The 21,540-nt window shown below is 48.7% G+C and overlaps 1 protein-coding gene and 1 long non-coding RNA gene across 5 annotated transcripts in view; one reads left to right on the forward strand and one right to left on the reverse strand.

Moving 5' to 3' along the window:
* The window catches only part of EXD3 (exonuclease 3'-5' domain containing 3), a 430,752-nt gene that overhangs the window by 88,013 nt on the left and 321,199 nt on the right, over nucleotides 1-21,540 (reverse strand). The gene's annotated exons all lie outside the window — the stretch shown is intronic.
* LOC109313795 lies at nucleotides 4,841-20,425 on the forward strand. The gene is made up of 3 exons (XR_002102147.1): nucleotides 4,841-6,948; nucleotides 10,111-10,114; nucleotides 20,415-20,425. It is a non-coding gene; the product is annotated as an uncharacterized LOC109313795 (long non-coding RNA).

Raw genomic sequence — 21,540 nt, forward strand, 5'->3', positions numbered from 1 at the left:
CCACCACACTGACTCACGTGGAATGAGTCTGGCATTAGTTCTGAGGCAGGGAATCTATAGATGGAGATATAATGACACAGCTTTAAAGCACCTGAGCTGTACTACCTAAACCACATGAGAGTGGAACATGCCCTTGGGCTACAGGAAACACTGGAGGGGGCAGGAAGGGCATAAGGGAAAGGAAATGCACTAGACAGAAAAAAAGCATGGTTTGTGAGCCATCATAATGCTGCCTTTGCTTATAGCCGAAGGACCAGCCCAACACAGTGGTGATGCTGCAAATTCAGGGGGATGAGAAAGACACCAAAAAATGAAAGAACTGCTGAGATCATGTTGCATCTGGATGCAGTTTGCCGATTCAGCAGTGCCACTCTGGTGCCAATGCAGCTTTGAGTGCAATCAGCATAGCCAGAATGAGCTGCTGCTATGTCTCAGCCAAATCCCAGGTCAAAGAAAGTCAGGAAACAACTGAAACATGGCTGAGAAAACCCCATGGGGAGGACAAAAAAAGCCACAATGGCTGCCTCCAGATGAGGGTGAACGTTTGGTTCCCTGAGGATAGCTAGTGGTGGGGCATCTTGTGCCCATGCTAGCTGTCCCTGACGAATGCCTATGCCATGCACTCTCTGGTGCACAGCAGGTTACCCTGGGTGGGGTAGGGGAGGCTGGTGCTAGCACTGGGCTGGCCCGTGCAGCCTTACCTGGGGTTCTGGGGGCCTCCCAGGGCTGCAGCAGCAGCAATCCTGCTGCTTGGAGCCTGGCTGGCAGCTGTGGTGCCACATATGGCATGGCTGCAGTCATCTGGACACGGCCAATGAGGCTGTTTGGTCATGATTATCTGTAAACCTGTCTGTGACAGTGCTAGAAATTGCAGGGTTGTGGGGAGGAAGGGTATACGTACATGTATGTGTGTGTGGGGGGGGGGGTGGTCCATGAAATCCACCTGTCTGCTTGATCTTGTTAAATCTAGTCATTTCAAATGAAAAATCCAAGGTAGAAGTGCCCTCATTAGTATCTTAAAGCATGACCACAGAAGGATATTCATGACTGGAACTGATTTTTTTTCCACCATGAGTTTTACTTTGTACCTGTACTGGCAAGGGTGATGCACAGGGACAGACCCTCAGATGGAGAAGACAGATGCAGCTCCTCCACTGATTCTGAGTTATGGCAAGGGAGGGGCTGGTCCATAGGCTGCTTTTCCATAGTGACTTATGACCGTGTGCACCCAGCCGGAGGTACCTTAAAAGGACCTGATTTTCAAAAAAGTTTTGACAGCCCATATTCAGAATACCAGGCCCCTTCAAGGCACCCCTAGAAGAGCACACAAAGTCACTTGCCACTTCGGCAAACTTCAGCTACAGCTTTCAAGCAGGCGCTATGGCAGGGGAATGTTTTTCTCTACAATTCCTTCTTCCCTCTAGTTCTCCTCTTCAATATTTTCTGTTCCTTGCTGAACTGATGTTTCTCGTCCCCTCATACCAGTTCCCTTTCCCAAGTTCCATGTCTCTTCTATTTATTCTCCTTACTTGGGCCTTCTGCATCCTTATTTTCTCTCTAAATTCCTAGGACTCCTGCGTTCTCTTCCTATCTCGGCCACTGACTCACTGAAGTAGACTCTAGTTTTACCAGTTTGCACCGTGGCTCCCATGTGTTCAGTTCCTCCGAGGGAAGTATTGACAGAAGGGCTCTTGTTACTGGGGCATCAGCAGACTCTGGTGCTCTAATGACCACTGGTCAGAGAGGTTCCACTGGCACATCAACTGGGATGCCAGCAGCTGGGATAACACACTTGCTGTTGGTGACAGTCACGCTGGAGTAGGTGTAAGCAGAAAAAACGAGTTTGCTCCTCTAGGTTATTTGGCTATATTCTACCATGCTCCACCCTCCACCCCAATGTGCACATGCAAACCACAAAGGCATGCATTAGATCAGAGTTTCTCAATCTGTGGGTCATAACTCAGAAGTGGTTTGCAAGAACATATGAAAGGGCCATGAACAAACTTTAGAAATGGATTCTCCTTTAAAGGAGAAAAACATGGAAAACTGCAGGTTTTCCCTTGCAGGCTGGCAGAGGTCTGGCCTGTGAGGGGCTTCTTGGGGCTCCCCTGCCCCACCCCCTGAGAGCTGGGGCCTGAGGGCAGTGGGTTGGGAGTGAGGGGCACTGGGTCAGGAGTGGCTGTGGATGTTTACAAATGGGTCCTGGTACAAAAAGGTGAGAACCATTGCATTAGTTAAGGAATTTTGTTACTGAACTGAATGAAGAGGCTCAAGAGGCTCAAAGCTATGGGAAGGGGGCTGGATGAGTGAGAGCTGCGCTAGAGAAATTAACTGGGATGAAGTGGGAATAGAGGGAGAGACTGGGATAGCTATGTAGTTGTGGTGGTTTGGGAAGGGAAGGAACCTGCCTCTGGCTACTGCTGAGCCACGCGGGGCTCAAGGAACATTCTCGAGGCTGAAGTGACTCAGAAAACAAAGCAGGCAGGGAGTTCCCCCTCTCGCAGGGGTCACTTGGGATGCTTGCACTTCTTCAATCCATTTCCAGTTTGGCTCCTGCTTCTGCCTTTATCTGAAACCGATTTCCGTTGTTTATCCCCAGCACTGCAGATTATGAATGCAACACTATTAAACAGTCATTCTTCTGGCTGTCAGGAATGGCAGAAGTGCCCTAGCTCTAGTGTGAAAACTCTGCACATCTCTTCGATACAGACATCTGTGTGTGTGTGTGTGTGTGTGCGCGCACGCGCGCACAAGTAAGAGAAAGGGCAAAGGGTGTATGCAAAAGCTAGGTGCATAAAAGGTGGGGAGAGTGCATGCATATGTGGGATAAATAGATGTGTGTTTCTAATGGGAGCAAAGTTGTGAAATGGCCCAAACCAAGAAGCATCAGCAGGGGAAATTTTGATTGGAGATGTACGAGTAACTTTCTGACAATGAAGGTGTTCAAGCACAGGAACAGGGGATACTTAAATTCAAGAGCAGGTTAGACACTTGGGGCACTTTTACATGTGCTCCAGGGGTGGCAGGGGTGGCACTTTAATTAGAGTGGCTCTGAGGGCGGCTCTAATTAAAGTGCTGCTGCATCTCGTGTATCAGTGTCCTCATGGTTAAAAATGGCGGCAGGGGTGCTTGAACTAAAGGTCGTTTGATGAGCTTTAGTTCAAGTGCTCCTGCTGCCATTTTTAAGTGCGGGTACACTGATACACAAGATGCAGATACACAAGATACATGTTGGAGCAGCCTCCACACTCATGTATAGGCGCCCCTGGTTGGGATGGTTTAGTCAATGCTGATCCTACCTCAACCAGGGAGTTGAACTGGATGACTTTGTGAGGTCCCTTCCAGGCCTACTTTCCTACGATCCTACTAAACACCTCCCAGAAGTGTCTTTAAGGGGGTCTTTAGGAAAGTTAGTCCTAGCCTAAAAGGTCAAACCGTCTTGAAAAACACACCATGTTCCCACAAGACTCCAGCCAGGAGAATTTATTCAGAATATTTCCCTGAAGGACTGGGACAGATTCACCCAGCCAAGCACCCTACTGATTTGTTTTTGAAGGGAGGCAGAATGAGTTAGGCAGGTATGTGGGGAGGATATTTTGTGGCAAAGCAAAGAGTGATTTATCTAAAAAGATAATGACAATAAAATCCATGTCTAGAATCATTTGACAAAGAGCTATTGTAAGACAGAACTGGAGGACATTTTCAAATACAAGCAGGTCACTTAGGAACATAAACTACACTGGCTCGCAAGGAGATTTAAGCTCCTAAGTGTTCATGTCTCTTCAAAAGTGGGATTGCTAAACATCTTACGAGCATCTGAAAACTTTGCCCACCTGACAGGAACTGGTTCAGTCTTTAAGCCTCAGAAACATAACAGGGATCTTGTACAGAAGGGAATTTCATAGCAAGGGATGAAACAGCCCACACAGGTATTTACCTTCATGGATGTTTCTTCAAGAGTTTAAGATTTCTGTCATTCCTTGTCTTGTCATTAGTACCGTGATGAACTCATCACCAGGAAAGCCTTAAAAGAACAGGATGGGAGGCCTGGGAATGGCGAGGTTCAGATACAGCCAGATCAGGGCTGAAACAGTTAAGGAGGATCAGTGCCGTTTGTCTCACTCCGGAAATCCGGATCTTACCTATTTAAATAAACGTTCCAGGAGGACGGTGCAGCGTTAGGCCTGCTATTGAGTGAACAGGAAGCAGCTGTATTCGATTAGGCAGGACTAATTTGGTGGCTCTGATAGCCTGGGAAAAAAGTCCTGATCCAGAGCTATTTATTTTCTATAGAAAATCAAACAGAAAGTAAACACCCTGGTCACATGGTGAGGGAGGGAGTTAGCATTTCCCTTGCTGCTGGATCCTTCTCAACAGATCTGCAGGGGCTGAGGGAGGAAGAAGAGAGGTCAGTGATAAGGATGGGGCAGTTAATCCTAAAGCGTGATACTGCCCAACTAATCTACGGGTCAGCTGAGGCAGGGGCAGGGCAGCTACCAAAGATGGGAGGATGTTGCAGGCTGTGGTGTGTCAGTGGCTGGGGTAATCTGGGCAAAGTATAATGCGTGAAGGCCCTGGGAGCTGGAGGGGGGTCCTCCCAGCAGAGCTGTCTGACATCAGGTATGCAGTGCCCTTTCCCCAACATGACTGCCTGGTACTGATGCTCATGTGGACTTACTCAGCTTTGGCAGGACAGAGAGGATATGGGCAGGCAGGGGGAAATTACCTGAGGAAACAGTGGAAATCCTGACCATACCCACCAGTGATGGCCTCGGCCCTCATTGATGGCCTAAGAGAAACCCCTCTTCTTCTGGACACCCAAAGAGTAACAATGCTCTGAAACACCTTCATGGTGTGTACATGCACTTATATAGCTCTCCTACCAGATGCAGCCTTAGCCAAGGTAAATTATGCCCCATCACCTCCAGGCTGGTTTTTTTCCACTGTACTCTATGAAAGGCAGATTATGGAAGCCAGACTGAAGCATCTGTGTGCACAATATGTAGCATCCCACCTCCCAAGGGAGGGAAATTGAACTAAAATATAGTGTTGTGTCTCAGGCAGCTCATTCTCCAGCACTTCATCTACTCCATGTGCTTGCTCTTTGGTGGATTACCACCTAGCTACTTTGTGGTCCCCTCTCCCCCATCGCCCAATTACTCCAGGAGTAAAGAGGTGATGCAGTAGTGCATACTCATGGGGGTACCTGCCCAGTTTGGTGCTCTCTCTGTCAGGCCTCTGGAGTGCTATTTCCAACCCAAGCTGTTTCCTGTGGGCTCTTGCAAAGCACCCTCACATTCTTTACCCATATTCACTTTTGGTTTTTTACTTTCCCTCAGTATACAATGACCACAACAAGGAACTGGCATCCAGGGCTACTCGGAGATTGTGGCAAGATCGGCTTAGTTTGTGCTGCCCCAGCGCTTTGGCCACCAGCTCAGTTTTCTGTCTGCCCTACCCATTTGCTCTTAGCGAGTCAAGCAAGAAAAACATGCAATTCACATGCCCCCTCTGCTCTCGTGGCCCAGGAGCTCCCTAAGAACCACCTGTGTCCCCCAAGCCCTGACTCATCACCTTGATCTCCACCATCCCTCTTGAGTGCCTAGTGGTTGCGTGCAGCTTGGGAGTGCCAGCCTCCCTGCATCCCCTTCCACAGCCCACTTCAGGCAACATGTCATCCCCCAGAGAAGCCCTGAGTCAGCACTTTGGGAATCGCCCTAATCCAGACAGGTAGTGACTCTCTTGTTCTGCCCACCAGTGAGGACTGAGAAGTGTGAACTGAAATCCTGCTCCTTGGGAGCCTGTCCCACGTCCTTCACACCAATTTTAAAGAACTGGCTGTTGCCCAGCCTTAATGGAGCTAAGCTGCCTCTCCAGCTCCTAGACTCCCAAGTGGCCTCTAAGAATATTTATGCTGCTGCCCACACACATTTCCCAGGGAGAGTAACATGTCTCCTTAGCAGGCCACGCTGCAGTGAAGGAGCGCGCAGAGTCTCAATGACAGCTGTACTCCCTGCTGTCCCAGTGCTGTTCCAAGCTGCCTTGCTCCCCTGGGGTAATCCTGACTCTCATCTGAGACTTTTGTTTTTCATTCCTGAAATATCTGATGTGGAGAAGCACAAAGGATGGGCAACAGAAATGTGTTTGTCACTCCTGCACATTGTCTCACTGTCGGAAGCCAAAGCTCCAAAGCCCTTGGGTCACACTTTTGTACGGCTTACTGAGAGGTTTGTGAGCGCTTTCGTTGCACAGGAGTGGACAAGGCTCTGGAGTCACTTGTCACTGACAGACATCAGCCTTACCCAGAGAATAAGATGCCATGAAACCAACTTCTCCTTCAGTTCTTGGAGCCTTTGGGAAAGAATGAGCCAGTTCAAAAACTGTAACACCAGGAGTGAGCACTAGGAGCTACCATCTAAGAGTCACCAGCTCTCCAAAACAAGAAAACCTGAGGTCCTGACCAAGTAGCTCATCTTGGTGCCCAAATATCTTCTGCCTCATTAAATTTCCCCCATTGCTTCATATGGACACAGTGTTCTTCGCTCACTGCCCTAAACGCTTCTGTAATGTTGCTCTAAGTCGCTAACTTTGGCTGTGTTCCACTTCTCCCTTCCCACACAACTGAAAACTGCTTTGTATCCTTTTGGATGAAAGGCGGTAATGAAAAGGACATTATTAAGAAAGAAAATATGCACGCATCCCTCTATTATTAGCAGCCCTTCACCTTACAGTCTTTGGAATGTTTTTTCTTTTCTTTTTTTTTTTTTTAAATATATTTCATTTCTAGGGCCAAATCAGCTCCAAATTCACTTGGGCAAATTCCAAGAGTCAAGTTCAAAATTTCAACTGAGCAGAGCTCAATTGTTCAAGTCTGTGTGGCTCTACCACCAGCCAAGTATCCTCCTTCCCAGACCCATCAGTCTGAGGCTTTGGATACTCCCCAAATCTGTGGCAAGCATCCTACATGCAAGCCCAGGGTCCAGAGACTCTGGGGTTCAGATGCCCCCTCATCTTGCTTGCTTCTAGCCAAAAGGCCAAGGAGCAAGTTAGGGGAAAAGCAAAAAAAACAGCTCCTACTTCCACAAAATTGTGCAGTCAAGTTTCCCACACTTGGAGAAACTTCCAGGGGTCAGCCTGCCTAGAGTGCAAGGGATGGGCCTCAGCCTGGGAAAACTACCTTGGTGATTATGGGCTCTCCCCTGCCAGGTCACCCACAGGATTTTTGCAGTCAGCAGGTAGGGTAAAACACGCTATGCTTGGTGGCAGGGTCCTGCCTCTGCAACTCACACACTTCACTGCTTTGCTGGATTTCAGCAAGTGTCCCAGCCAGATGCCAAGCAGGTGAATTGGATTTAACTTCTTGCTGACTTGCAAGGTTTTTATTTTGCATGTCAAGGACAACTCCTTGCTATGGTGAAAATTTCCTGTTTTGTCCTTATCCCTAAAATGGGCCAAACAAGAACCAGGATGTTAATGATGCTGAGATCCAGACCTGAGCTGTCGTTTCCTGGACACTTGTCTCACCTTCACCTACACAGATGCCAGGACTGAAAACGGAGCATTTCCCTTCTGAGACCATGCCTGCCAGCTGCTTGACCAGAAAGTCAAAGAGAAACTTTGTGGATGGAATCAGAGTTGATCCCTCTCATCGCACCAGTACCAGTGTCTGGTTGTAAGAGGAGGAAATGTTTCAGAGAAGTTCCCTGTATTTGAAGCAAAAAGGCATCACTTGGCCCCCAGCAGTTCCTCCTTCCCTGCTCCAGGATCGCTCCTCCTCCTTTCCTACCCCTGATTATTACTGCCCAGTGCATGATAAGCCAGAGGAGAGAGGAATAGCACATCACACAAACGGGAGCTTGGCATTAGGAGATCCTCGATGCTGACTTGAATCCCAAATGTGCCCATCTCCAGCCAGAGATCTTCCTATCCCAGCTGCTGGCCAAAAAGTGAAACCACCTGCATCGCTTTCTAGAATTTCCTGAGCACCAATAATCTCCTCCCAGGCAGTAGTAAACCAGGCCTCTGTCTCAACAGGCTACTGGCTAAAGCCCAAGAGGCTACTCTGTGTACAGATCTTAAATCAACAAACACTCCAGCCTCATGTGGAACTGATGAAGCACAAGGTCTGTCAGCACATTTGCCTCCTGCAGCAACCAGGTCCCACAACCAAGGGGAATGTCAGCTCGCGCCTGCAGGAATCCCGGCAATGGTCGCCCGCACGGGCTCGCAGCCCCTGTAGGAATGCGTGCTGCATTCTGGGAGCCCGGTTCCCACGTATCCTCATGACGTAGCCAAGAGGACCTGAGAGAAAGGGATTGAAAGGGGAGCCCTTTCATGTCTAACAATAGAGCTTTCCCCCACTCTCAATAGGGATCAAGATACACGCTGGGCTGACACGGAACTCTGCACAACAAAAGCCAGTGTCCGAACAAATCTTCTCAGGGGCTGGGGTCCCCCGGGTGACCTGGGGTTAGGCTGGACTTTTGGGACAGCCTGGCCCTCTGGAGGAAGAATGTCCTTTTACACTGTGCGCCATGACTGGTTCCCACGGTTCCAACCTGCTTCGCTATTTATCAGTGAGGATCCTCTAATCCCTTTTGTGAAGGTCTGATTCAAGCTCAGTACAATGTAGCAAAAAAGGGTGGGTGGGGGAGGAGACACAGCCCCAAAGAATGAAATAAAACCCTTTACCTTTCTACAGCAATTCCCTGGGGCCTCTTCAGCCCTATACCTTTGCTGACAGAGCTAACCTGCAGCAATAAAGCCAAGAAGAAAGGTTTGAAATCAAAGTGGCTGGTCACTGGGCCTAACGGTGTGTTTAAGTGAGCCTGCACGCACACACACAGGTCAGTCCAGCTCTCAATCTCGTTTCTGCTTTTTTAGGGCTCAGGATAATCCAGCTCCTAATAGCTTCATTTGAGCATCTATAAAAATCAGGCCATTTTTTACAGAAGTATCAAAATATGGATATTTAAGGCCACAGCAACTGCAAATTTTGCCCTGACTTGCCTCATGGGGTCAGAGCTGGGAACATAACCCAGGTATTCTGATTCTCCTTTCATCTAACCACTAGACCAGTGAGCATGCTGAAGCACCCAGGGGTGCCATGAGATCCTTTTAAGGCTGTTGCAAAATATTAGCACTATCAAGCGTGCAAGCATCTACGCATGAGTCACAAGATAAATCCCAGAGATTTCAAAGAGGAATCCACAGCATCAACAACATTTTGACCTGTTGGGGCTTTTCTGAGACCTCTGCAGCAGAAGACTTGGTCTATTATTTTTTCATAGTCAAGAAATGAGTGAAAGCTAAGAGCTGGCATTTCTCAACAGCTGCCTTGAGTCCAAGAAGGGGTCCCTGGAGTCTAGAAAGGTTGAGAACTACTGTACTAGACCATAGGCCATTTTGGGTGGTAACACAATCTTTTTTAGGCAAACATCTCACCTTACAAGCAGTGACAGTTGCCCTACATGACATGCTTTGATGACTCTAAAGGTAGATGCTGTGTTTGATACAATTCCAGGGGTAGATGCTAAAACACCACTATTCTTATCAGCACTTAAACCCCTCTGCTGATTCCTGTTTGCATTAACATAGGAGCCGTGAGCCCTTCCCAGGATAACTCCTGAACAAAACAGTTTCCACGGGCTGTGCTACTTACAAATGAGGGTTTTTCAACTCATTGTCCAAAATCCAATGCTGTTTTCTTTGCAAATGGCAGGAAAAAGAAAGTAAAAGAAGAAGAGACGACCTCACATGCTAATCTTGTTAGGTTAAACTGTTCTCTAAACAGATGGAGATATAAGGCAATGGGATTTTTGTCTTTTCTGAGAAGGGGTTAGGTTTGTAGGGCACCAGAGGTCATTCCGGGCACACTGGCAGCTTTGGTCTTTGTGTCACAAAAGCAAGCAGAAAGTAGAGTTATAACAAATGCTCAGAACTCAGCCCCTGATTTGGGGATCTGAGAAATCAACTGGGGATTTACTTGCTGCTGTAATTTTGCCTCTGACATAGCTCTGTGTTGTGCCTTGGCCAGAGGAAGTACCACTGAGACCAATGCCTGAAAAGAACAGCACCTTGAAATTAAGACTTGGTGAAACAAAAGGGAAGTGCAGTTCAAAGAACTCTTTGCAATAAGTTTGCTCCAGCAGTACCATCCACCAGCTGGAAACTCAGTTCCCCATTGCAATGTAGGACTGGCTGCTACCAGGAAAGACTGCTAGAGAACCACAAACGCCCACAGCACTCTATGCAGGTTTTAGTTGCTTCGTGGGTGAAGCCTTAGTGTACGATTTTGCGTGTAGTGCTTCCTTTGGTCCAGGTGCTACCAGGAAGCCATGAGGCTGCAATCTTTCCCTGTATGCACTCAGAGACTGAATCCATATAAGTACCTTCAGGCTGACATTTTCCAGGGGGATCTAGACATCCAATTCCCACTGATGCTGGCCTGCCTACCCTGCAAGAGGGTGGGGGGAGGGGGTTGCAGGGCAGATAGATGCTGGGGAACTGTGAGTTAACTTGAATCTGGAGGGGATCTAGGGCACAAGTTGAATAAACTGATTTGACCTAAATCAGTCAAGTCTGACACTGCACTGATATAGGTTTATCTTGAGCTGGATTGGGCCATATTGCAAGTGGTTTATGTGCGCTGAACTTCTGTTATGTTACAGATTTGAACCAGTTTCCAATTACTTATACTGGTTTATGTGTAATTTCTGTCCCTAGCCTTTGCACTTGTGCTTTTAGTTCTGGGCCTGGCCATAGACAGAAATGAAAGGGAGGTCAGAAAGGGTTCACTTGCTATATGGGATGTAGGACTTGGATTTACCACGTGGGTTTGCTGCTCACCCCCTTCTTCCCCAGCTCAGCCAGCTCATAGCAAACAGCTGGTAGAGAACCCAGAGTGTTTCCTACCTGCATGGGGAACCACCTACTCCTCTTGGCCTTATACACTCGCTTGGGTCTTATGCCTTTGGTTTGTCCCTTTCCCTGTCATTCACTCACAGAGGGCTGAGTCCCACACACAGTGGAAAGCTGCACATACAAAGTGTTTGGGCTTGCTATCTACATGGGGAACCTGAGAAGAGGTTGAACTTTTCTGGTCAAAGGATGGTCTGATGGCCAGACACCACACAAAAAGACACTGCACTCCTGTTAGGAAACAGCGACAGAGTGTGAGGCACAGGTCCATGCAGATCTACCCTGTAGGACAGCCTTCTTATAGAAGAGTGGGGGCAGCATGCTCTTCTTCCACAGCTGGCCAGCATGCTTTCCCCTTCCCCCCCATTTTTTGAACCCCAAAAATGTATCAGGAGGGAACAGTTTCTGATCTCAGGAGAGCAAGAAGGCAGCATAGTATCTATTTGTTGTGTGTAAGGCCCGAAGTCATACGACTTACCCAAGGCTAGAGGCACTACCGCTAACAGTAAAATTAGCATGTTTTATGAAGTTACTGATTCACACATGGCTTCATCAGGCCATGTGTCTGAAAATACCGAGCCTGGGACACACTGATTGGGCTGCTCGTATAACCTGCTAGGCTGCTCGAGTAACCACAGCATCCCTACTCAAACAGTTTATCTCACTGGGCAGGCGCGTGACAGCAGCACCCCGCAGTCTAAATACAGTTTGGAATAGTGCCCTGAGTAAAGGGCCCAAGCCCAAGGGGCCTTAGATTTGATACCTGAACAGCCTAGACACCTCCTAAGCTAACTGCCAGAGCCTGTGGCAGCTTTGTTACACTCTCAGCAGGTGGAGGCACCAGCCACCTGCCCATTAGCAAATGCAGACCCCCCTCCAATTCTGCTTACTCCTGCCATTAGGATAACTGCAATAGCCCTGGTCTCCCACTGAGTGACACCTTCTTAGAAGCAACCCACAGCTGGGAACACTGGCACAACTGTGGAGGTGTCATTGCAGGATTAATAGCACCAGGCCCAGAAATGCCCTACAAGCAGCAATAAATTACGAATGGACTCACAGAGAAATGGACTCTGATGTCTTTGCTTAGACATCTACGTCTGTATGGGGATGTCCTGGTAACTGGCCTGATTATCAGAGCAGCTGACTTCAGCTACTACGTAGGAATTCTTTGCTCAGTGATTTGGGCCTCTTATTTTAATATCTAGCTTTAGAAAACAGATGAGCTACAGCATTTGGGCTGTTCCCTAGAACTGAAAACACTTTGAAATCAGGAAAAGTATTGCATTTCTGACCTTAAAGCGCTTATGAGAGGCCTGGAAGCCAGCATTTTCTCTGCATTGCCACCTGCTTTCCTAGCCCACCTGACTAAGAAAGCAGATCCTACTCCGGAGTGAAGAGCACACTCTGCACATCCCATAGTCCTCCCCTTCCTCAAAGCTCTTGTGTTTCCCCAAACAGAGGCAGAAGTGTATTTTTCCCCCTCCACCCCAGCCCCGGATTGGCCAATCCCGGAGTTGGAGACATTCCTAAAGGGCCCGAAGGCTTCAGATTGAGCTGTTGCTGCTGTTGCTGCGTTTGTTTCTCTCTTGCTTTTTCATTGGGAGGGACAAAAAAGAAAAGTGTCAGCTCTGTGCTAAGCTGAGAGAAAGTGAGGCCCAGTTCCCAGACTCAGGGGAAGTTCTAGGCCAGGCGGACATGCCTGCCTGCGAGCAGACGCGGCCCCATGGGAGCCGAGTGTGAGAACCTGATGATTGCTAAGCAGTGTGGGAAAGTGGGAGGATGGGCAGGCCAACCAGACAGGCTTTAGTCACAGCACAGGCAGTGGGAAACAAACAGCCTGAGAGAGCAGGAAGGAGTGGCCAAGGCCGGGAATTTGTGTGTGTGTGTGCGTGTGTGTGCGCGCGCGCACGTGTGGCACTCAACCAGAGTCACTGAGTTGTGATAATTGTGAAAGTGGGTAGTTCAGATCAGCCTGGCTCAGTACAACGAGGGATTCACAAGGAAACAACTCACTTCCTAAAGCCTTAAAAGAAACGAAGTCCGGAAGCTGTCTGTGCTAGAAGCCCAGTGTGAGACAGCCGCAAGCACTGCCAGCCCAGCAGATGCATCTGTGTGCATGCAAGTGTGTACGTATATATATATTTTAAGCTTGAGAAGCCACCTGTCCCTTGAGAGCAGAGGGCACAGTCTCAGCACTTTGGACCCTCAAGTCCAGCCTGCCCCTGAAAAGGTGCACTGCAAGGTTGTGTACTCCAACAATTCACATTGAAACAGGACTCCAAGGGGAACTCCACCTTCTCCTGTTACTAGGAACTTATTTGTGTTTTGTTGATGCCAACAGGTGCACACAACTGACAGACTTTCCAGTCTCCTGCAACTACCTTGCAGTGGTTTTTTTTGTTCCAGTTAGCACTAAGGTATCCGAATGCCTGTGTGATTTGCATAAAACCCCCAGAAATAGGGCCTGCTATTAACTGTTTCAGTAGGATCTGCTAGTCTATGACCTTACACAAGTAATTTGAATTTACATAAGACATTGACTATTAAGGTCAATTCTGATGTCTTTACTTAACCCTTTCTCAGGTGCAAGCATATTGGAGTCAGTGGGACTTTCGCCTGAATAAGAACTAAGTAAAACCTGATGAAGGAGCCCAGTCTTTGGCCAGTATTTGCACAAAGCAGTACAGATTATGACCCATTCCCTAAGTAATATGAGCCTACACCTTGCCCAACTGAAAGCCACATTGGAAATTTGCCAGAGACTTCAGGGAAATCTGGTTCCTGGAGCAAGATGTACAAAATGGGGTAGGCTGCAGCTGCCTTCATCCTCAGTAGGGAAGCACAGCCCTTGGAAAGCAGAGGTCTCAGCAGACCATATTCTGTGTTGATCAAATTAGCCTTGTACTTGGATCTGAACTCTCCCTGGACCCAACTCAACACTAGAGATAAAAGTGGCTGCAGGACATAATCAACTGCTTTGATCACCTGTGTTTTCTAGTACAGAAAGTTTCTACCATACTTTGCATATGGAGAACAATGCAAATGTAAGACAGGGAGGTCAAACCAACATGGCATGAACATAGGACTCTGAAGGGCACAATACCTCTCCTGCTATTCTCTCTTCCCTTTGCAATGAAGGTCCTGGCCAGTTCCACTTTGTTTTAAAGTTAGACAGAGAAGAGGAAAGATCCAATAAGGAAACTTGCTGGGAAAGCACTGCTGAACCTCCTGTTGCTTTATACTTTCGCTGACACGACACAGATCTTAACTATCAAATGCTCCTTTTTGCCTCCCAAACCTGGCCTATAAAAGCCACGTAACAGACCGGGGAATGTCTGGGAGTCCTGAAAACTTGGTATGCTGGTGCTAAATGTTTTCAAGATTTTCAGACTCTCTTTAGACTTTGACACCTCTGTCAAGGGGCTTAGCAAGTTGACTTCAAATGCTAAACCAGATGGCATGCACTGGAAAGAGCCGGGAATCACAAAGTTAGCAGGGTAGCAAAAATAGAGAGAGTAAAAATTAGTGCTGTAGCATGACGCCACTGACAGCTGTCCTTCTGTCATTCTGGCTGACAAAGGATATTGTGGAAGAAGACTACTGAAATCAGCTGGAGAGATAGGGGGAGGTGCTGTATTTTCTGCAGCTTTCACTTTTCTGTCTGGACATTGAGAGCAGGTGGGAAAGAGCAAAACCTTATGACTCTAGGCAGTTAGTGGGGCTGGCACTGCCTTTGGTTCCAGTGCCATGTCCCTGCTCCTGATGTCTTGAGCCACACTTGCAGCTGGGTGGGACAGGATTGCCTGCACTGGCACCTTGAAACTGGAAGAAACAGGATTTTGTTTGTTCTCCTTAAGTTGTTAACAGACTTAAAGTGGCTCTTTGCGAGTCAGTGCTGAGAAACCTAGTAGACACACTGGCTTGCCTGCTTTGGGAGGAGGAGCCATTGCAGCTGAGGATAATGGGAGCATGGCTAGGGAGCGAGAGACATTAGGTCCTCCGTGGAATTTGATAAGGGTGTGTTTCCAGACTCTCAGGACCCCACAGTGAGTAGTGAATAGCTCCTGGCTTTACCCTAAATCCCTTCAGTTTTTCCTGAGCTTCACCAATGCGATTATTGTTGGGGTTTTTTGCAAGCATCACCAAATCCAATTAAAAACTTTGGCTAGCCTCATGTTTCCCTTCCATGGAGGCCAGCTTCTGTCTTCTTCCTGCCTCTACAAAGAGATAGATAGCCCTTTACAATTAATATCTTGTCTACTCTTTGGTTATAAAGGAGTCAGGGGAACTTGATACAATGTCAGTGGTTACACTGTAAAGATGTATCCTAGATGGGACCCAACCTGGGCACTTACAATGGGGTTAAATGCTTGGACCAAGAAGACTCAGGCCCTCCTGACACAACAGTTAACTGGGGTTAAAGCAGCTCAGGAGACAACTGTTTTGTTTGAGTCCTTCATGTCAGCTGCAGTGACAGACCCAGTGAACTAGGTTGAGACATCAGTATTTGGTTTCAACCCACCTCAAGTGAACCATGACACTGATTAACCCCAGGCCCTGGGTGTACACACACATCCTACCACATTCAGGTGATAGCTGCTTCTCTATAGACTACTCTGTTGTAAGGGTATGAAGTTCAAACAAAGAACAAATGCCACTGGCTTAGCAGCAGCAATCTCAGCAGCTACCAAACTCATTTCCTCATGCTGTTTAGTGCCCCAGGAGCAAAGGAAGCTCCTGTCATCTGCAAGAAACAACAATCTTCCTATGGCCCTAGACCTCCATGTTCTTAAGCAGAGATCATAAAGCAGTGGGGGAAGGAGGCAAAAGACTGTTCATCACCCTTGGACATGGTGCTGAGGCCCACGAGAAGCACAGTTCCCCTGGGGTTATTCCTTCGCTATCCTGAGTGACACAGGTCAAAATCAGGGCCTTGCCATCCTTAGGTTGCTGGATTCCTGCAGTGAAAGCTGGCCACGAACCACAACTTTGATTTGGCACATTTGAAATGACCACCCCTAAGTGAGCACTCACATTTTCCCAACTCAGACATTCGTGTGCACACATGTGCTGAGAGATGTAACTGACCTGGCCACTGCCATGAGCTGCTGATCCCCGACCCTCCACACTCTGTTCTCAAACTCACAGACTGCAGCCTCCACTTACCCTTGCAACAAGCAATGCCAATTTCTGGCTGAATCCAATCTCTTCATGGGCTGGATCTGGCCCACAGGCTGTAGGTTGCTGACCCCTGACTTACTGCATCTCTCCACACACGTATAAGGAGCCCTTTGGTTCTAAAGAATTTTGTGTGTTTGGAAAAATCCCCTCTCTGTGACTCAGTTCTCCCTTCTTTACAGTGGGATGATTAATAATAGTTATCAATTATCTGTATTACTGTAGCACCTAGAATCCCTGAACAGAGATAGAACACTGTCCCACAGCACAAGGTGCTATATAAACATGCTGACAAGACACATCTATCCCAAAGAGATAGTCGCTGTCAGGAGATAAAGGATAGGAGAGAAAAAGAGGAGGAAAGCTACTTTTCCAAGCTCAGGCAGAAAGTGTGCAGCAGATCTAGGAAGAGAAGGCAGGTCTCCTGAATCCTAGTCTGGTGTCCTGTGCACTGCAGTGGATCTCATGCAAAGCAGAAACTTAATTAATTCATTACTGTTCCTAAGGTGCTTTGAGATCTTGTTTGGGCACCTGGCTCATGTTACACATAGTTGGATTAATGAACGAGCAAGCTGTGCACAAGCCCAGGGGCCCCTACCAGTTTGGGGCCCTAGCCCTGGGATCCTCATCAGCAAGGTAGTGAAAGCCGCAGTTTTAAACTCGGCACCCATTTTTGGTGCCAAGTTTAAAACTGTGGCTTTCACCTTTGCATCCCTGGGAGCTGGAAGCAGGACTCTCCACCAATGGGGTGGAGTTGGGCCGGGCTGGGGTTAGGCTGCATCGTGCCTGGGCGTTGGGAGGCAAACTGGGTGGTGCCATGCCTGGGGGAAAGGGGGCTGAGCTGGGCTGGGAAAGCCATGTCCCACCTGGGGCGGGATTAGAGTCAGGCCAGGAGAGCCACGCCACGCTGTGCCTTTGCAGGTGGCAGCACTGAGAGGGCCTTAGGGGCCACAGCCCCCCAAAATGCATCTTTGCCCCCGGCAACAACCCCTCCCAGTCTGCTGCCTACCCACAGAGACATGGCGTGGCACTCCCAGCCTGGTGCAGCCCAGCCCAGCCCTCTGCACCTGTGGGACTGCCAGGGGGCAATTCACGGCAGGGGGAGGGGGAGTGGAGGGCTGCCTCCATGTGATTGAGAGTGGGGGACGTCCTGTGAGGGGAAAGTCTCTGTGTGTGTACATGTCTCTGTGTGTGTTTGTGTCCTTGTGCAGAGGGTGATAGTAGAGTGTGCACGCCCATGTGTATGCACGTGTGTATGTTCGGCCATAGTGGTGGCGGGGAGCAGGGAGAAGAGGTGGGCATGTGCCCCCAGCTCAGTGGGATCTACGCAGCCTCCCCCACCAGCACTAGGAGGGGAAGGGGCCCCTCTCCCCACCCCCACTTGCAGCCCAGCTCCCTTGGGGGGAGGGAGCTTCTAATTTTGGGCTTGCCCAAGGCCCCAGTACATATTAAGCTGCCTCTGATGTTACACCTTTGGAAGGAGTCACAGCTTTAATTTTCTGCCGGTTGTAAGTACATATTCTCTGGCACGGATTTCTTTCTAGTTATTACAGTATTGATACAGAAGGCACCTATGACAAATCTGCTCAGCCTCTGGGTAATAAAACCAAAGCAGAAAGCATCAAAAATTAGTCAACAGAACCAACCAGACCTAATACATACATCCAGCTAGAAACAAATCTGCTCCCTCAAGGGTCCGTCAACAAATAGGGTTTATTTCTAAAGGCTGTACAAGGAGGGACCATGAGGAAGCTCAAGGAAAGGCCATTTGGGAAAGATGACATTGCAGCGTGCACCAAAGCCAGATAAACCTGGCAGCTGAGGAATCTTTTCAGGGAATGTGTTCCTGGCCACCTGACCTCCACCAGAAATGCTGAGTTCTCAGGCACGTCTTGAATGACCTCAGGGACTGACAGCAGATCAGGGTCCTCTTGGCCAACCAGAGGATCCACTCGTCCCCAGTAAGAAGGGAGTGCTCAAGTACTAAGGCTGACATTTTGAAGAGTGTTCTATACGGATGCCATGATGCAATGTATGACGGTGGTTTAGCCCCTCTATTTGCTATTGAATTCCTTTGTGTCACTGGGGGGAAAAAAAAGGCTAAAAATGCTTATGAGTTTCTCTGAGCAGCAGCCTGAGACGCCTTCCTCGTGGTTCTACCAGGCCAGGTCCCTGTCGCTGGCAATCTGCAGGCCAACACAGTTCTGTACGTCACATCTGGGCCCAGAGTCAGCAGGTTCCACTGGCACCTTGCTTAAGCTGGGGCTGGGACTGGCTCCATAACTATATGAACAAAAAATGAGGAGCATTGGGAGCTACATGGGTATCTGTTCTTCCCTGGCTCTGTTCCGTACAGAGAGACAGCCCATCCTAACACTTATCTACAGCAGTGGGCCTCACTGCTTTTTCATATCTCATGAGTTAGATAAACACCAGCTCATCTCCCCAGTGCACACAGCTCCCAGGTATTATGCAGTTTTGTCCAAGAGCCAGTTGGCTTGATAGTGAAGGCTTGCAGGCACGATGCAGATGCCTGGGTGGTGACTGAGACTGGGGTATTGGCAGAATCCGATGAACTGCCAAACACTGGCTCAAACCACATCAAATTGTTCTGAGATCAACTCTGTTTGCAGATCTTGGCCACTTGTTGGGTGGAACACTGGCGTCCTTGTTTCAGCTGGGAGCCCTTCTCACTGCTTGGATCTGAGACCAGAGCTTTTCCTCTTTCCATTTTTCCAATAGTACAGTACTAAATGGATGAGCTACCAGCCTTCTGCCTTTGCTTTAAGGCTACTTCTGAAGCTGTGGCATGGTCGTCTCAGCAGAATTCTGTGAGTTGGGAAGGCTGTATTAGGTTAAGGCATCTCTGTTCATATTGTTCCCATCAGCTTGACATGCCATGTCCTCCGTCCCTGTTGGGAGCTGGGATTTGAGGCACTGCAGTATCTCCAGGACAGCCCAGTGGTCCCGTTTAGCTACACATTCTTCTCTCAGCATAAGTGGCAGTCACAACCACATGAATAGTTTGGTGGTTACAGACGTCTGGTTTTGTTGCTGGAGTGCAATCATTTTCTCACCAGGCGCTCACACCACACTGTCTTGTGTCTTGAAGTGGCAGTCACAGCATGCTCTAGGCTGAGAATTTGCAGTTTTCCCCTCTGTCTTTAAAAACAAACAGGAGATGTGAAAAGGCAGCTTCTCCTCTGCGGTGTCCGGAGAGATGTGTGAACAAGGAAACAGAAAGATGAAGTGGGTGGAATGCCAAGAAACTGGGATGACGGCCTCCAAGACCAACAATAAATAAATAATCATCATGGCGCGTGTATATATTTATCATCCTCTCTATGGCCTGCCAGTGGGGTTTGGGACTCGGGACAACACAACAGAAACAAACGAGTGTGGATAAGATCAGAGCCTCTTCACACACAACACAGCAAAGTAAAGGGGCAAATTAAAAACAAAAATTAGAATGAAGCAGTGGAAACAAAGACCACGAACGCACATTAGTGGGTGAGTTCAGATACCCACAAGTACCAGCCTAAGCCAGTGACCTAGCCACAGTAGAGAAGGTGCAATACAACCACAACGGTCAAAACAATAAGCATGCATGCTTCTATGTCCTGAGCAAGCCATCTTCCTGGGAGGTCTATTCAGTCCTTCACCTCAGTTGACACTGATCAGAGCTGCAAACATTCACTGAGGCAAGAACCTGCACTATCAGCAAAAATGAAGGTTAAAATATGCCCTACATTTTGCAACTAGTTTTGCCTCGAAGCAGTACATCAGCATCTAGGCTGCAACTGTCCTAGTTAAAAGTTCTCTGTGTGACTGATCTGATGAAATTGCAGTCAAGGACTAGTCATAGAATCACAGAAAATGAGGGGTGGAAGGGACATCAGGAGGTCATCTAGTCCAACCCCCTGTTCAAATCAGGCCCATCCCCAAACAGAACATCCCAGCCCAAGGCTTTGTCTAGCTGGGTCTTAAAAATCTCCGAAGATGGAGAGTCCACAACCTCTCTGGGAACCTGTTCCAGTGCTTTATACCCTCCTAGTGAAAAAGTTTTTCGTAATATCCAACTGAAACTTCCCTTGCTGCAACTTGAGACCACTGCTCCTCGTTCTGTCATTTGCCACTGCTGAGAACAGTCCAGCTCTACCCTCTTTTGACCCCGGCCCCCCTTTCAGGGAGGTGAAGGCTGCTATTAAATCCCCTCTCAGTCCTCTCTTTTCCAGACCAAATAAGCCCATTCCCTCAGCCTCTCCTCGTAAGGTGGTGCCCCAGCCCCAATTTGTCCACATCCTTTCTGTGAGGGGCCCAAACCTAGACACACTACTCCAGATGTAGCCTCACCAGTACCAAATAGAGGGGAATAATCACTTTCCTTGATCTGCTGGCAGGGCTCCTATGAATGCAGCCCAGTGTGCTGTTAGCCTTCTTCACAACAAGGGCACGCTCTTGACTCATATCCAGCATACTGTCCACTGTAACCCCCAGGTCCTTTTCTACAGAGCTGCTGCTTAACCAGTCAGTCCCCAGCCTGTAACAGTGCATGGGATTGTTCTGTCCTAAGTGCAGGATTTCACACTTGTCCTTACTGAACTTCATGATATTTCTTTTGGCCCAATCCTCCAATTTGTCTAGGTCTCTCTGAATCCTGGCCCTGCCCTCCAGCTTATTTACTACTCATAGTTTCTAGGGTTGGAAGGGACCTGAACAGATCATCTAGTCTGACCCCCTGCCATGGCAGGAAAGAGTACTGGGGTCCCAGCAAGGTGTTCATCTAACCTCCTCTTAAAAACCCCCAGGGTAGGAGCCTGCACCACATCCCTTGGAAGTTGGTTCCAGACCCTAGCTGCCCTGACCGTGAAGTAGCGCCTCCTGATGTCTAACCTAAACCTACCCTCTGCCAGCTTGTGCCTGTTATTCCTGGTAGTGCTCGGGGGAACAGGGACTCCCCCAATGCCTGCTGATCCCCCCTGACTAGTTTATAACAGGCCACTAGATCCCCCCATAGCCTTCTCTTGTGGCGGCTGAACAGGTTCAGGTCCCATAGCCTCTCCTCACAGGGCCTGCCCTGCTGCCCCCTGATCATATGAGTGGCCTCCTCTGGACCCTCTCCATGCTATCCACATCCCTCTTGAAGTGCGGCACCCAGAACTGGATGCAGTACTCCAGCTGCGGCCTGACCAGTGTCGCATAGAGGCGGAGGATCACCTCCTCGGACGTGGTTGAGATGCATCTGTGGATGCATGACAAGGTGCGGTTGGCCTTCCTGACTGCCACTCCACACTGCCGACCCATGTTCATCTTGGAGTCCATGATGACTCCAAGATCCTTTTCCACCTCCATGCTGACAAGAGGGGAGTTCCCCAACCTGTAGGTATGGTGCCGGTTGTTCCTCCCCAGGTGCAGCACCTTGCACTTGTCTGTGTTGAA

The sequence above is a fragment of the Crocodylus porosus genome, unplaced genomic scaffold (genome assembly GCF_001723895.1).
Source record: "Crocodylus porosus isolate Cpor-Errol unplaced genomic scaffold, CroPor_comp1, whole genome shotgun sequence".
In the NCBI taxonomy this organism is placed as follows: Eukaryota; Metazoa; Chordata; order Crocodylia; family Crocodylidae; genus Crocodylus; species Crocodylus porosus.